Below are 17,477 nucleotides of genomic sequence, written 5' to 3' on the forward strand. Positions count from 1 at the left end.
TCGGAGTAGGTCGGAGCAGGTCGGTGTAGGTCGGTGTAGGTCGGTGTAGGTCGGAGCAGGTCGGTGTAGGTCGGTGTAGGTCGGAGCAGGTCGGTGTAGGTCGGAGTAGGTCGGTGTAGGTCGGTGTAGGTCGGAGCAGGTCGGTATAGGTCGGTGTAGGTCGGTGGAGGTCGGTGGAGGTCGGTGTAGGTCGGAGTAGGTCGGTGTAGGTCGGTGTAGGTCGGTGTAGGTCGGAGTAGGTCGGTGTAGGTCGGAGTAGGTCGGAGCAGGACGGTGTCGATCGGTGTAGGTCGGAGTAGGTCGGTGTAGGTCGGTGTAGGTCGGTGTAGGTCGGTGTAGGTCGGAGTAGGTCGGAGCAGGTCGGTGCAGGTCGGAGTAGGTCGGAGCAGGTCGGAGCAGGTCGGTGTAGGTCGGTGTAGGTCGGTGTAGGTCGAAATAGGTCGGTGTAGGTCGGAGTAGGTCGGAGCAGGTCGGTGTAGGTCGGAGTAGGTCGGTGTAGGTCGGTGTAGGTCGGAGTAGGTCGGTGTAGGTCGGTGTAGGTCGGAGTAGGTCGGTGTAGGTCGGAGTAGGTCGGTGTAGGTCGGTGTAGGTCGGAGTAGGTCGGTGTAGGTCGGAGTAGGTCGGAGTAGGTCGGAGTAGGTCGGTGGAGGTCGGAGTAGGTCGGTGTAGGTCGGAGTAGGTCGGTGTAGGTCGGTGTAGGTCGGAGTAGGTCGGTGTAGGTCGGAGTAGGTCGGTGGAGGTCGGAGTAGGTCGGTGTAGGTCGGAGTAGGTCGGTGTAGGTCGGTGTAGGTCGGAGTAGGTCGGTGGAGGTCGGAGTAGGTCGGTGTAGGTCGGAGTAGGTCGGAGCAGGTCGGTGTAGGTCGGTGTAGGTCGGTGTAGGTCGGAGCAGGTCGGTGTAGGTCGGTGTAGGTCGGAGCAGGTCGGTGTAGGTCGGAGTAGGTCGGTGTAGGTCGGTGTAGGTCGGAGCAGGTCGGTATAGGTCGGTGTAGGTCGGTGGAGGTCGGTGGAGGTCGGTGTAGGTCGGAGTAGGTCGGTGTAGGTCGGTGTAGGTCGGTGTAGGTCGGTGTAGGTCGGAGTAGGTCGGAGTAGGTCGGAGCAGGTCGGTGTAGATCGGTGTAGGTCGGAGTAGGTCGGTGTAGGTCGGAGCAGGTCGGTGTAGGTCGGAGTAGGTCGGAGTAGGTCGGTGTAGGTCGGTGTAGATCGGAGCAGGTCGATGTAGGTCGGATCAGGTCGGAGCAGGTCGGTGTAGGTCGGTGTAGGTCGGAGCAGGTCGGAGCAGGTCGGAGTAGGTCGGTGTAGGTCGGTGTAGGTCGGTGTAGGTCGGAGCAGGTCGGAGCAGGTCGGTGTAGGTCGGAGTAGGTCGGAGTAGGTCGGAGCAGGTCGATGTAGGTCGGAGCAGGTCGGTGTAGGTCGGTGTAGGTCGGTGTAGGTCGGTGTAGGTCGATGTAGGTCGGAGTAGGTCGGTGTAGGTCGGTGTAGGTCGGTGTAGGTCGGAGTAGGTCGGTGTAGGTCGGTGCAGGTCGGTGTAGATCGGAGTAGGTCGGTGTAGGTCGGAGCAGGTCGGTGTAGGTCGGTGTAGGTCGGTGTAGGTCGGTGTAGGTCGGTGTAGGTCAGAGTAGGTCGGAGTAGGTCGGAGCAGGTCGGTGTAGGTCGGTGTAGATCGGAGCAGGTCGGAGCAGGTCGGAGTAGGTCGGTGTAGGTCGGTGTAGGTCGGTGTAGATCGGAGCAGGTCGGAGTAGGTCGGTGTAGGTCGGTGTACGTCGGAGCAGGTCGGTGTAGATCGGAGCAGGTCGGAGTAGGTCGGTGTAGGTCGGAGCAGGTCGGAGCAGGTCGGTGTAGATCGGAGCAGGTCGGAATAGGTCGGAGCAGGTCGGTGTAGGTCGGTGTAGGTCGGTGTAGGTCGGTGAAGGTCGGTGTAGGTCGGTGAAGGTCGGAGCAGGTCGGAGCAGGTCGGAGTAGGTCGGTGTAGGTCGGAGCAGGTCGGAATAGGTCGGAGCAGGTCGGAGCAGGTCGGTGTAGGTCGGTGTAGGTCGGTGAAGGTCGGTGTAGGTCGGAGCAGGTCGGTGTAGGTCGGTGTAGGTCGGAGCAGGTCGGAATAGGTCGGAGCAGGTCGGAGCAGGTCGGTGTAGGTCGGTGTAGGTCGGTGTAGGTCGGTGAAGGTCGGAGCAGGTCGGAGCAGGTCGGAGTAGGTCGGTGTAGGTCGGAGCAGGTCGGAATAGGTCGGAGCAGGTCGGTGAAGGTCGGTGTAGGTCGGTGTACGTCGGAGCAGGTCGGTGTAGATCGGAGCAGGTCGGAATAGGTCGGAGCAGGTCGGTGAAGGTCGGTGTAGGTCGGTGTAGGTCGGAGCAGGTCGGTGAAGGTCGGTGTAGGTCGGTGTAGGTCGGAGCAGGTCGGTGTAGGTCGGAGCAGGTCGGAATAGGTCGGAGCAGGTCGGTGAAGGTCGGAGTAGGTCGGTGTAGGTCGGAGCAGGTCGGAGCAGGTCGGTGTAGATCGGAGCAGGTCGGAATAGGTCGGAGCAGGTCGGTGAAGGTCGGTGTAGGTCGGTGTAGGTCGGAGCAGGTCGGTGAAGGTCGGTGTAGGTCGGTGTAGGTCGGAGCAGGTCGGTGTAGGTCGGAGCAGGCCGGAGCAGGTCGGTGTAGGTCGGAGCAGGTCGGTGAAGGTCGGTGTAAGTCGGTGTAGGTCGGACCAGGTCGGAGCAGGTCGGAGTAGGTCGGTGTAGGTCGGAGTAGGTCGGAGTAGGTCGGTGTAGGTCGGAGTAGGTCGGTGTAGGTCGGTGTAGGTCGGTGTAGGTCGGAGTAGGTCAGTGTAGGTCGGAGTAGGTCAGTGTAGGTCGAAATAGGTCGGTGTAGGTCGGAGTAGGTCGGTGTAGGTCGGTGTAGATCGGAGTAGGTCGGTGTAGGTCGGAGCAGGTCGGTGTAGGTCGGTGTAGATCGGAGCGGGTCGATGTAGGTCGATGTAGGTCGGAGCAGGTCGGTGTAGGTCGGTGCAGGCCGGTGTAGGTCGGAGTAGGTCGATGTAGGTCGATGTAGGTCGGAGCAGGTCGGAGCAGGTCGGTGTAGGTCGGAGCAGGTCGGTGTAGGTCGGAGCAGGTCGGTGTAGGTCGGAGTAGGTCAGTGTAGGTCGAAATAGGTCGGTGTAGGTCGGAGCAGGTCGGTGTAGATCGGAGTAGGTCGGAGTAGGTCGGTGTAGGTCGGTGTAGGTCGGTGTAGGTCGGAGTAGGTCGGAGCAGGCCGGAGCAGGTCGGTGTAGGTCGGAGCAGGTCGGTTTAGGTCGGTGTAGGTCGGAGTAGGTCAGTGTAGGTCGAAATAGGTCGGTGTAGGTCGGAGCAGGTCGGTGTAGATCGGAGTAGGTCGGAGTAGGTCGGTGTAGGTCGGTGTAGGTCGGTGTAGGTCGGAGCAGGTCGGAGCAGGTCGGAGCAGGTCGGAGTAGGTCGGAGTAGGTCGGTGTAGGTCGGAGCAGGTCGGAGTAGGTCGGTGTAGGTCGGTGTAGGTCGGTGTAGGTCGGTGTAGGTCGGAGCAGGTCGGTGTAGGTCGGAGTAGGTCGGAGTAGGTCGGAGTAGGTCGGTGTAGGTCGGTGTAGGTCGGAGTAGGTCTGAGCAGGTCGGAGTAGGTCGGTGTAGGTCGGTGTAGGTCGGTGTAGGTCGGAGTAGGTCTGAGCAGGTCGGAGTAGGTCGGTGTAGGTCGGAGTAGGTCGGAGCAGGTCGGAGTAGGTCGGTGTAGGTCGGAGCAGGTCGGTGTAGGTCGGTGTAGGTCGGTGTAGGTCGGAGTAGGTCGGAGTAGGTCGGTGTAGGTCGGTGTAGGTCGGTGTAGGTCGGTGCAGGTCGGAGCAGGTCGGTGTAGATCGGAGTAGGTCGGTGTAGGTCGGTGTAGGTCGGTGTAGGTCGGTGTAGGTCGGAGTAGGTCGATGTAGGTCGGTGTTGGTCGGTGTAGGTCGGAGTAGGTCGGTGTAGGTCGGTGTAGGTCGGAGTAGGTCGGTGTAGGTCGGAGTAGGTCGGTGTAGGTCGGAGTAGGTCGGTGTAGGTCGGTGTAGGTCGGAGTAGGTCGGTGTAGGTCGGTGTAGGTCGGTGTAGGTCGGTGTAGGTCGGTGTAGGTCGGAGTAGGTCGGTGTAGGTCGGTGTAGGTCGGTGTAGGTCGGTGCAGGTCGGAGCAGGTCGGTGTAGATCGGAGTAGGTCGGTGTAGGTCGGTGTAGGTCGGTGTAGGTCGGAGTAGGTCGGAGTAGGTCGGTGTAGGTCGGTGTAGATCGGAGTAGGTCGGAGTAGGTCGGAGTAGGTCGGTGTAGGTCGGTGTAGGTCGGTGTAGATCGGAGTAGGTCGGTGTAGGTCGGAGTAGGTCGGTGTAGGTCGGTGTAGGTCGGTGTAGATCGGAGTAGGTCGGTGTAGGTCGGTGTAGGTCGGTGTAGATCGGAGTAGGTCGGTGTAGGTCGGAGTAGGTCGGTGTAGGTCGGAGTAGGTCGGAGTAGGTCGGTGTAGGTCGGGGTAGGTCGGTGTAGGTCGGAGCAGGTCGGAGCAGGTCGGAGTAGGTCGGTGTAGGTCGGAGTAGGTCGGTGTAGGTCGGTGTAGGTCAGAGTAGGTCGGTGTAGGTCGGAGTAGGTCGGGGTAGGTCGGTGTAGGTCGGAGCAGGTCGGTGTAGGTCGGAGCAGTTCGGTGAAGGTCGGTGTAGGTCGGTGTAGGTCGGAGCAGGTCGGTGTAGGTCGGTGTAGGTCGGAGCAGGTCGGAGCAGGTCGGTGTAGGTCGGAGCAGGTCGGTGAAGGTCGGTGTAGGTCGGTGAAGGTCGGTGTAGGTCGGAGCAGGTCGGTGTAGGTCGGTGTAGGTCAGAGTAGGTCGGTGTAGGTCGGAGTAGGTCGGGGTAGGTCGGTGTAGGTCGGAGCAGGTCGGTGTAGGTCGGAGCAGGTCGGTGAAGGTCGGTGTAGGTCGGTGTAGGTCGGAGCAGGTCGGTGTAGGTCGGTGTAGGTCGGAGCAGGTCGGAGCAGGTCGGTGTAGGTCGGAGCAGGTCGGTGAAGGTCGGTGTAGGTCGGTGAAGGTCGGTGTAGGTCGGAGCAGGTCGGAGCAGGTCGGTGTAGGTCGGAGCAGGTCGGTGAAGGTCGGTGTAGGTCGGTGTAGGTCGGTGTAGGTCGGTGTAGGTCGGAGTAGGTCGGTGTAGGTCGGAGTAGGTCAGTGTAGGTCGGAGTAGGTCAGTGTAGGTCGAAATAGGTCGGTGTAGGTCGGAGTAGGTCGGTGTAGGTCGGTGTAGATCGGAGTAGGTCGGTGTAGGTCGGAGCAGGTCGGTGTAGGTCGGTGTAGATCGGAGCGGGTCGATGTAGGTCGATGTAGGTCGGAGCAGGTCGGAGCAGGTCGGTGTAGGTCGGAGCAGGTCGGTGTAGGTCGGAGCAGGTCGATGTAGGTCGGTGTAGGTCGGAGTAGGTCAGTGTAGGTCGAAATAGGTCGGTGTAGGTCGGAGCAGGTCGGTGTAGATCGGAGTAGGTCGGAGTAGGTCGGTGTAGGTCGGTGTAGGTCGGTGTAGGTCGGAGTAGGTCGGAGCAGGTCGGAGTAGGTCGGTGTAGGTCGGAGTAGGTCGGAGCAGGTCGGTGTAGGTCGAAATAGGTCGGTGTAGGTCGGAGCAGGTCGGTGTAGATCGGAGTAGGTCGGAGTAGGTCGGTGTAGGTCGGTGTAGGTCGGTGTAGGTCGGAGCAGGTCGGAGCAGGTCGGAGCAGGTCGGTGTAGGTCGGAGCAGGTCGGTGTAGGTCTCCGTGCTGTACACCTCTATACTGTCCCCGTGCTGTACACCTCTATGCTGTCTCTGTGCTGTACACCTCTATACTGTCTCCGTGCTGTACACCTCTATACTGTCTCCGTGCTGTACACCTCTATACTGTCCTCGTGCTGTACACCTCTATACTGTCTCCGTAACGTACAGCTCTATACTGTCTCCGTGCTGTACACCTCTATACTGTCCTCGTGCTGTACACCTCTATACTGTCTCAGTAACGTACAGCTCTATACTGTCTCCGTGCTGTACACCTCTATGCTGTCTCTGTGCTGTACACCTCCATACTGTCTCCGTGCTGTACACCTCTATGCTGTCTCCGTGCTGTACATCTCTATACTGTCTCCGTGCTGTACACCTCTATACTGTTTCTGTGCTGTACACCTCCATACTGTCTCCGTGCTGTACACCTCTATACTGTCTCCGTGCTGTACACCTCTATACTGTCTCCGTGCTGTACACCTCTATACTGTCTCCGTACTGTACACCTCTATACTGTCTCCGTGCTGTACACCTCTATACTGTTTCTGTGCTGTACACCTCCATACTGTCTCCGTGCTGTACACCTCTATACTGTCTCCGTACTGTACACCTCTATACTGTCTCCGTACTGTACATCTCTATACTGTCTCCGTGCTGTACACCTCTATACTGTTTCTGTGCTGTACACCTCCATACTGTCTCCGTGCTGTACACCTCTATACTGTCTCCGTACTGTACACCTCTATACTGTCTCCGTGCTGTACACCTCTATGCTGTCTCTGTGCTGTACACCTCTATGCTGTCTCTGTGCTGTACACCTCTATACTGTCTCCGTGCTGTACACCTCTATGCTGTCTCTGTGCTGTACACCTCTATACTGTCTCCGTGCTGTACACCTCTATACTGTCTCCGTGCTGTACACCTCTATACTGTCCCCGTGCTGTACACCTCTATACTGTCTCCGTACTGTACACCTCTATACTGTCTCCGTGCTGTACACCTCTATGCTGTCTCTGTGCTGTACACCTCTATACTGTCCCCGTGCTGTACACCTCTATACTGTCTCCGTGCTGTACACCTCTATACTGTCCCCGTGCTGTACACCTCTATGCTGTCTCCGTGCTGTACACCTCTATACTGTCTCCGTACTGTACACCTCTATACTGTCTCCGTGCTGTACACCTCTATACTGTCTCCGTACTGTACACCTCTATACTGTCTCCGTGCTGTACACCTCTATACTGTCCCCGTGCTGTACACCTCTATGCTGTCTCCGTGCTGTACACCTCTATACTGTCTCCGTACAGTACACCTCTATGCTGTCTCCGTGCTGTACACCTCCATACTGTCTCCGTGCTGTACACCTCTATACTGTCTCCGTGCTGTACACCTCTATGCTGTCTCCGTGCTGTACACCTCTATACTGTCTCCATACTGTACACCTCCATACTGTCTCCGTGCTGTACACCTCTATACTGTCCTCGTGCTGTACACCTCTATGCTGTCTCCGTGCTGTACACCTCTATGCTGTCTCCGTGCTGTACACCTCTATACTGTCTCCGTGCTGTACACCTCTATACTGTCTCCGTGCTGTACACCTCTATACTGTCTCCGTGCTGTACACCTCTATACTGTCCCCGTGCTGTACACCTCTATGCTGTCTCCGTGCTGTACACCTCTATACTGTCTCCGTGCTGTACACCTCTATACTGTCTCCGTGCTGTACACCTCTATACTGTCTCCGTGCTGTACACCTCTATACTGTCTCCGTGCTGTACACCTCTATACTGTCCTCGTGCTGTACACCTCTATACTGTCCCCGTGCTGTACACCTCTATACTGTCTCCGTGCTGTACACCTCTATACTGTCTCCGTGCTGTACACCTCTATGCTGTCTCCGTGCTGTACACCTCTATGCTGTCTCCGTGCTGTACACCTCTATGCTGTCTCCGTGCTGTACACCTCTATACTGTCTCCGTGCTGTACACCTCTATGCTGTCTCCGTGCTGTACACCTCTATACTGTCTCCGTGCTGTACACCTCTATGCTGTCTCTGTGCTGTACACCTCTATGCTGTCTCCGTGCTGTACACCTCTATACTGTCTCCGTGCTGTACACCTCTATGCTGTCTCTGTGCTGTACACCTCTATGCTGTCTCCGTGCTGTACACCTCTATGCTGTCTCCGTGCTGTACACCTCTATACTGTCTCCGTGCTGTACACCTCTATACTGTCTCCGTGCTGTACACCTCTATGCTGTCTCTGTGCTGTACACCTCTATGCTGTCTCCGTGCTGTACACCTCTATACTGTCTCCGTGCTGTACACCTCTATGCTGTCTCTGTGCTGTACACCTCTATACTGTCTCCGTGCTGTACACCTCTATGCTGTCTCCGTGCTGTACACCTCTATGCTGTCTCCGTGCTGTACACCTCTATGCTGTCTCCGTGCTGTACACCTCTATACTGTCTCCGTGCTGTACACCTCTATGCTGTCTCCGTGCTGTACACCTCTATACTGTCTCCGTGCTGTACACCTCTATACTGTCTCCGTGCTGTACACCTCTATGCTGTCTCTGTGCTGTACATCTCTATACTGTCTCCGTGCTGTACACCTCTATGCTGTCTCTGTGCTGTACACCTCCATACTGTCTCCGTGCTGTACACCTCTATGCTGTCTCTGTGCTGTACATCTCTATACTGTCTCCGTGCTGTACACCTCTATACTGTCTCTGTGCTGTACACCTCTATACTGTCTCTGTGCTGTACACCTCTATACTGTCTCCGTGCTGTACACCTCTACACTGTCTCCGTGCTGTACACCTCTATACTGTCTCCGTGCTGTACACCTCTATGCTGTCTCCGTGCTGTACACCTCTATACTGTCTCCGTGCTGTACACCTCTATACTGTCTCCGTGCTGTACACCTCTATACTGTCTCCGTGCTGTACACCTCTATACTGTCTCCGTGCTGTACACCTCTATACTGTCTCCGTGCTGTACACCTCTATACTGTCTCCGTGCTGTACACCTCTATACTGTCTCCGTGCTGTACACCTCTATACTGTCTCCGTGCTGTACACCTCTATACTGTCCCCGTGCTGTACACCTCTATGCTGTCTCTGTGCTGTACACCTCTATACTGTCTCCGTGCTGTACACCTCTATGCTGTCCCCGTGCTGTACACCTCTATACTGTCTCTGTGCTGTACACCTCTATACTGTCTCCGTGCTGTACACCTCCATACTGTCTCCGTACTGTACACCTCTATGCTGTCTCTGTGCTGTACATCTCTATACTGTCTCTGTGCTGTACACCTCTATACTGTCTCCGTGCTGTACACCTCTATGCTGTCTCCGTGCTGTACACCTCTATACTGTCTCCGTGCTGTACACCTCTATACTGTCCCCGTGCTGTACACCTCCATACTGTCTCCGTGCTGTACACCTCTATACTGTCTCCGTGCTGTACACCTCTATACTGTCTCCGTGCTGTACACCTCTATACTGTCCTCGTGCTGTACACCTCTATACTGTCCCCGTGCTGTACACCTCTATACTGTCTCCGTGCTGTACACCTCTATACTGTCTCCGTGCTGTACACCTCTATACTGTCCTCGTGCTGTACACCTCTATACTGTCCCCGTGCTGTACACCTCTATACTGTCTCCGTGCTGTACACCTCTATACTGTCTCCGTGCTGTACACCTCTATACTGTCTCCGTGCTGTACACCTCTATACTGTCTCCGTGCTGTACACCTCTATACTGTCCTCGTGCTGTACACCTCTATACTGTCCCCGTGCTGTACACCTCTATACTGTCTCCGTGCTGTACACCTCTATACTGTCTCCGTGCTGTACACCTCTATACTGTCTCCGTGCTGTACACCTCTATACTGTCCCCGTGCTGTACACCTCTATACTGTCTCCGTGCTGTACACCTCTATACTGTCCTCGTGCTGTACACCTCTATACTGTCCCCGTGCTGTACACCTCTATACTGTCTCCGTGCTGTACACCTCTATGCTGTCTCCGTGCTGTACATCTCTATACTGTCTCCGTGCTGTACACCTCTATACTGTCCCCGTGCTGTACACCTCTATACTGTCTCCGTGCTGTACACCTCCATACTGTCTCCGTGCTGTACACCTCTATGCTGTCTCTGTGCTGTACATCTCTATACTGTCTCCATGCTGTACACCTCTATACTGTCCTCGTGCTGTACACCTCTATACTGTCTCGGTAACGTACAGCTCTATACTGTCTCCGTGCTGTACACCTCTATACTGTCTCCGTGCTGTACACCTCTATACTGTCTCCGTACTGTACACCTCCATACTGTCTCCGTGCTGTACACCTCTATACTGTCTCCGTGCTGTACACCTCTATACTGTCTCTGTGCTGTACACCTCTCTGCTGTCTCCATGCTGTACACCTCTATACTTTCCTCGTGCTGTACACCTCTATACTGTCTCCGTACTGTACACCTCTATGCTGTCTCTGTGCTGTACACCTCTATACTGTCTCCGTGCTGTACACCTCTATACTGTCTCCGTGCTGTACACCTCCATACTGTCTCCGTGCTGTACACCTCTATACTGTCTCCGTGCTGTACACCTCTATACTGTCTCTGTGCTGTACACCTCTCTGCTGTCTCCATGCTGTACACCTCTATACTTTCCTCGTGCTGTACACCTCTATACTGTCTCCGTACTGTACACCTCTATGCTGTCTCCGTGCTGTACACCTCTATGCTGTCTCCGTGCTGTACACCTCTATACTGTCTCCGTGCCGTACACCTCTATACTGTCCTCGTGCTGTACACCTCTATACTGTCTCCGTGCTGTACACCTCTATACTGTCCTCGTGCTGTACACCTCTATACTGTCTCCGTGCTGTACACCTCTATACTGTCCTCGTGCTGTACACCTCTATACTGTCTCCGTGCTGTACACCTCTATACTGTCCTCGTGCTGTACACCTCTATACTGTCTCCGTGCTGTACACCTCTATACTGTCTCCGTGCTGTACACCTCTATACTGTCTCCGTGCTGTACACCTCTATACTGTCCTCGTGCTGTACTCCTCCATACTGTCTCTGTGCTGTACACCTCTATACTGTCTCCGTGCTGTACACCTCCATACTGTCTCCGTGCTGTACACCTCTATAATGTCCCCGTGCTGTACACCTCTATGCTGTCTCCATGCTGTACACCTCTATACTGTCCTCGTGCTGTACACCTCTATACTGTCTCCGTGCTGTACACCTCAATGCTGTCTCTGTGCTGTAAACCTCTATACTGTCTCCGTGCTGTACACCTCTATACTGTCTCCGTGCTGTACACCTCTATACTGTCTCCGTGCTGTACACCTCTATACTGTCCTCGTGCTGTACACCTCCATACTGTCTCCGTGCTGTACACCTCTATGCTGTCTCTGTGCTGTACACCTCTATACTGTCCTCGTTCTGTACACCTCCATACTGTCTCCGTGCTGTACACCTCTATACTGTCCTCGTGCTGTACACCTCTATACTGTCCCCGTGCTGTACACCTCTATACTGTCCCCGTGCTGTACACCTCTATACTGTCCCCGTGCTGTACACCTCTATACTGTCCCCGTGCTGTACACCTCTATACTGTCTCCGTGCTGTACACCTCAATGCTGTCTCTGTGCTGTAAACCTCTATACTGTCTCCGTGCTGTACACCTCTATACTGTCTCCGTGATGTACACCTCAATACTGTCCACGCGCTGTACACCTCTATGCTGTCTCCGTGCTGTACACCTCTATACTGTCCACGCGCTGTACACCTCTATGCTGTCTCCGTGCTGTACACCTCTATACTGTCTCCATGCTGTACACCTCAATACTGTCCACGCGCTGTACACCTCTATACTGTCCCCGTGCTGTACACCTCTATACTGTCCCCGTGCTGTACACCTCTATACTGTCTCCGTGCTGTACACCTCTATACTGTCCCCGTGCTGTACACCTCTATACTGTCTCCGTGCTGTACACCTCTATACTGTCTCCGTGCTGTACACCTCTATGCTGTCTCCGTGCTGTACACCTCTATACTGTCTCCGTGCTGTACACCTCTATGCTGTCCGCGTGCTGTACACCTCTATAATGTCCCCGTGCTGTACACCTCTATACTGTCTCCGTGCTGTACACCTCTATACTGTCTCCGTGCTGTACACCTCTATACTGTCCTCGTGCTGTACACCTCTATACTGTCCCCGTGCTGTACACCTCTATGCTGTCCTCGTGCTGTACACCTCTATACTGTCCCCGTGCTGTACACCTCTATACTGTCTCCGTGCTGTACACCTCTATACTGTCTCCGTGCTGTACACCTCTATGCTGTCTCTGTGCTGTACATCTCTATACTGTCTCCGTGCTGTACACCTCTATACTGTCCTCGTGCTGTACACCTCTATACTGTCCCCGTGCTGTACACCTCTATACTGTCTCCGTGCTGTACACCTCTATACTGTCCCCGTGCTGTACACCTCTATAATGTCCCCGTGCTGTACACCTCTATACTGTCTCCGTGCTGTACACCTCCATACTGTCTCCGTGCTGTACACCTCTATGCTGTCTCTGTGCTGTACATCTCTATACTGTCTCTGTGCTGTACATCTCCATACTGTCTCTGTGCTGTACACCTCTATACTGTCTCCGTGCTGTACATCTCTATACTGTCTCTGTGCTGTACACCTCTATACTGTCTCCGTGCTGTATACCTCTATACTGTCTCTGTGCTGTACATCTCTATACTGTCTCTGTGCTGTACATCTCTATACTGTCTCTGTGCTGTACACCTCTATACTGTCTCCGTGCTGTACATCTCTATACTGTCTCTGTGCTGTACACCTCTATACTGTCTCCGTGCTGTACACCTCCATACTGTCTCCGTGCTGTACACCTCTATACTGTTTCTGTGCTGTACACCTCCATACTGTCTCCGTGCTGTACACCTCTATACTGTCTCCGTGCTGTACATCTCTATACTGTCTCTGTGCTGTACACCTCTATACTGTCTCCGTGCTGTATACCTCTATACTGTCTCTGTGCTGTACATCTCTATACTGTCTCCGTGCTGTACACCTCTATACTGTCTCTGTGCTGTACACCTCTATACTGTCTCCGTGCTGTACACCTCCATACTGTCTCCGTGCTGTACACCTCTATACTGTTTCTGTGCTGTACACCTCTATGCTGTCTCTGTGCTGTACACCTCTATACTGTCTCCGTGCTGTACACCTCTATAGTGTCCCCGTGCTGTACACCTCCATACTGTCTCCGTGCTGTACACCTCTATGCTGTCTCCGTGCTGTACACCTCTATACTGTCTCCGTGCTGTACACCTCTCTGCTGTCTCCGTGCTGTACACCTCTATACTGTCCCCGTGCTGTACACCTCTCTGCTGTCTCCATGCTGTACACCTCTATACTGTCCTCGTGCTGTACACCTCTATACTGTCTCCGTAACGTACAGCTCTATACTGTCTCCGTGCTGTACACCTCTATACTGTCCCCGTGCTGTACACCTCCATACTGTCTCCGTACTGTACACCTCTATACTGTCCCCGTGCTGTACACCTCTATGCTGTCTCCGTGCTGTACACCTCTATACTGTCTCCGTGCTGTACACCTCCATACTGTTTCCGTGCTGTACACCTCTATACTGTCTCCGTGCTGTACACCTCTATACTGTCTCCGTACTGTCCACCTCCATACTGTCTCCGTGCTGTACACCTCTATGCTGTCTCTGTGCTGTACATCTCTAATACTGTCTCTGTGCTGTACACCTCTCTGCTGTCTCCATGCTGTACACCTCTATACTGTCCTCGTGCTGTACACCTCTATACTGTCTCCGTAACGTACAGCTCTATACTGTCTCCGTGCTGTACACCTCTATACTGTCTCCGTGCTGTACACCTCTATACTGTCTCCGTGCTGTACACCTCTATACTGTCTCCGTGCTGTACACCTCCATACTGTCTCCGTACTGTACACCTCTATACTGTCTCCGTGCTGTACATCTCTATACTGTCTCTGTGCTGTACACCTCCATACTGTCTCCGTGCTGTACACCTCTATACTTTCTCCGTGATGTACACCTCTATACTGTCTCCGTACTGTACACCTCAATACTGTCCACGCGCTGTACACCTCTATACTGTCCCTGTGCTGTACACCTCTATACTGTTTCCGTGCTGTACACCTCTATAATGTCCCCGTGCTGTACACCTCCATACTGTCTCCGTGCTGTACACCTCTGTACTGTCTCCGTGCTGTACACCTCTATGCTGTCTCCGTGCTGTACATCTCTATACTGTCTCCGTGCTGTACACCTCTATACTGTCCTCGTGCTGTACACCTCTATACTGTCTCCGTGCTGTACACCTCTATGCTGTCTCTGTGCTGTACACCTCTATACTGACTCCGTGCTGTACACCTCTATGCTGTCTCCGTGCTGTACACCTCTATACTGTCCCCGTGCTGTACACCTCTATACTGTCTCCGTGCTGTACACCTCCACACTGTCTCCGTGCTGTACACCTCTATACTGTCTCCGTGCTGTACACCTCTATACTGTCTCTGTGCTGTACACCTCTATACTGACTCCGTACTGTACACCTCTATACTGTCTCCGTGCTGTACACCTCGATGCTGTCTCCGTGCTGTACACCTCTATACTGTCTCCGTGCTGTACACCTCTATACTGTCTCTGTGCTGTACACCTCTATGCTGTCTCCGTGCTGTACACCTCTATACTGTCTCTGTGCTGTACACCTCTATACTGTCTCTGTGCTGTACACCTCTATGCTGTCTCCGTGCTGTACACCTCTATACTGTCTCTGTGCTGTACACCTCTATACTGTCTCTGTGCTGTACACCTCTATGCTGTCTCCGTGCTGTACACCTCTATACTGTCTCTGTGCTGTACACCTCTATACTGTCTCCGTGCTGTACACCTCTATACTGTCTCTGTGCTGTACACCTCTATGCTGTCTCCGTGCTGTACACCTCTATACTGTCTCTGTGCTGTACACCTCTATACTGTCTCTGTGCTGTACACCTCTATGCTGTCTCCGTGCTGTACACCTCAATGCTGTCTCTGTGCTGTACACCTCTATACTGTCTCCGTGCTGTACACCTCTATGCTGTCTCTGTGCTGTACACCTCTATGCTGTCTCTGTGCTGTACATCTCTATACTGTCTCCGTGCTGTACACCTCTATACTGTCCTCGTGCTGTACACCTCTGTACTGTCCCCGTGCTGTACACCTCTATACTGTCTCCGTGCTGTACACCTCTATACTGTCTCCGTGCTGTACACCTCTATGCTGTCTCTGTGCTGTACACCTCTATACTGTCCCCGTGCTGTACACCTCTATACTGTCTCCGTGCTGTACACCTCTATACTGTCTCCGTGCTGTACACCTCTATACTGTCTCCGTGCTGTACACCTCTATGCTGTCTCCGTGCTGTACACCTCCATACTGTCTCCGTGCTGTACACCTCTATACTGTCTCCGTGCTGTACACCTCTATACTGTCTCCGTACTGTACACCTCTATACTGTCTCTGTGCTGTACATCTCTATACTGTCTCCGTGCTGTACACCTCTATACTGTCTCCGTGCTGTACACCTCTATGCTGTCTCTGTGCTGTACATCTCTATACTGTCTCCGTGCTGTACACCTCCATACTGTCTCCGTGCTGTACACCTCTATACTGTCCTCGTGCTGTACACCTCTATACTGTCCCCGTGCTGTACACCTCTATACTGTCTCCGTGCTGTACACCTCTATACTGTCCCCGTGCTGTACACCTCTATACTGTCCCCGTGCTGTACACCTCTATACTGTCTCCGTGCTGTACACCTCTATACTGTCCCCGTGCTGTACACCTCTATGCTGTCTCTGTGCTGTACATCTCTATACTGTCTCCGTGCTGTACACCTCCATACTGTCTCCGTGCTGTACACCTCTATACTGTCTCCGTGCTGTACACCTCCATACTGTCCCCGTGCTGTACACCTCTATACTGTCCCCGTGCTGTACACCTCTATACTGTCTCCGTGCTGTACACCTCCACACTGTCTCCGTGCTGTACACCTCTATACTGTCCCCGTGCTGTACACCTCTATACTGTCCCCGTGCTGTACACCTCTATACTGTCCCCGTGCTGTACACCTCTATACTGTCTCCGTGCTGTACACCTCCATACTGTCTCCGTGCTGTACACCTCTATACTGTCCCCGTGCTGTACACCTCTATGCTGTCTCCGTACTGTACACCTCTATACTGTCTCCGTGCTGTACATCTCTATACTGTCTCTGTGCTGTACACCTCCATACTGTCTCCGTGCTGTACACCTCTATACTTTCTCCGTGATGTACACCTCTATGCTGTCTCCGTGCTGTACACCTCTATACTGTCTCCGTGCTGTACACCTCTATACTGTCTCCGTGCTGTACACCTCTATACTGTCTCCGTACTGTACACCTCTATACTGTCTCTGTGCTGTACACCTCTATACTGTCTCCGTGCTGTACACCTCCATACTGTCTCCGTGCTGTACACCTCTATACTGTCTCCGTGCTGTACACCTCCATACTGTCTCCGTGCTGTACACCTCTATGCTGTCTCTGTGCTGTACACCTCTATACTGTCTCCGTGCTGTACACCTCTATACTGTCTCCGTGCTGTACACCTCTATACTGTCCCCGTGCTGTACACCTCTATACTGTCCCCGTGCTGTACACCTCTATACTGTTTCCGTGCTGTACACCTCTATACTGTCTCCGTGCTGTACACCTCTATACTGTCTCCGTGCTGTACACCTCTATACTGTCCCCGTGCTGTACACCTCTATACTGTTTCCGTGCTGTACACCTCTATACTGTCTCCGTGCTGTACACCTCTATACTGTCTCCGTGCTGTACACCTCTATACTGTCTCCGTGCTGTACACCTCTATACTGTTTCCGTGCTGTACACCTCTATACTGTCCCCGTGCTGTACACCTCTATACTGTTTCCGTGCTGTACACCTCTATACTGTCTCCGTGCGGTACACCTCTATACTGTCGCCGTGCTGTACACCTCTATACTGTTTCCGTGCTGTACACCTCTATACTGTTTCCGTGCTGTACACCTCTATACTGTCTCCGTGCTGTACACCTCGAGACTGTCTCCGTGCTGTACACCTCTATACTGTCCCCGTGCTGTACACCTCTATACTGTTTCCGTGCTGTACACCTCTATACTGTCTCCGTGCTGTACACCTCTATACTGTCTCCGTGCTGTACACCTCTATACTGTCCTCGTGCTGTACACCTCCATACTGTCTCCGTGCTGTACACCTCTATGCTGTCTCTGTGCTGTACACCTCTATACTGTCTCCGTGCTGTACACCTCAATACTGTCCCCGTGCTGTACACCTCTATACTGTTTCCGTGCTGTACACCTCAAGACTGTCTCCATGCTGTACACCTCTATACTGTCTCCGTACTGTACACCTCTATACTGTCCTCGTGCTGTACACCTCCATACTGTCTCCGTGCTGTACACCTCTATGCTGTCTCTGTGCTGTACACCTCCATACTGTCTCCGTGCTGTACACCTCTATACTGTCTCTGTGCTGTACACCTCTATGCTGTCTCCATTCTGTACACCTCTATACTGTCCTCGTGCTGTACACCTCTATACTGTCTCCGTGCTGTACACCTCAATGCTGTCTC

Source organism: Chiloscyllium plagiosum, unplaced genomic scaffold, assembly GCF_037043375.1.
Source record: "Chiloscyllium plagiosum isolate Xiang-an unplaced genomic scaffold, Cpla_swu_hap1 HiC_scaffold_4, whole genome shotgun sequence".
Taxonomy (NCBI): domain Eukaryota; kingdom Metazoa; phylum Chordata; class Chondrichthyes; order Orectolobiformes; family Hemiscylliidae; genus Chiloscyllium; species Chiloscyllium plagiosum.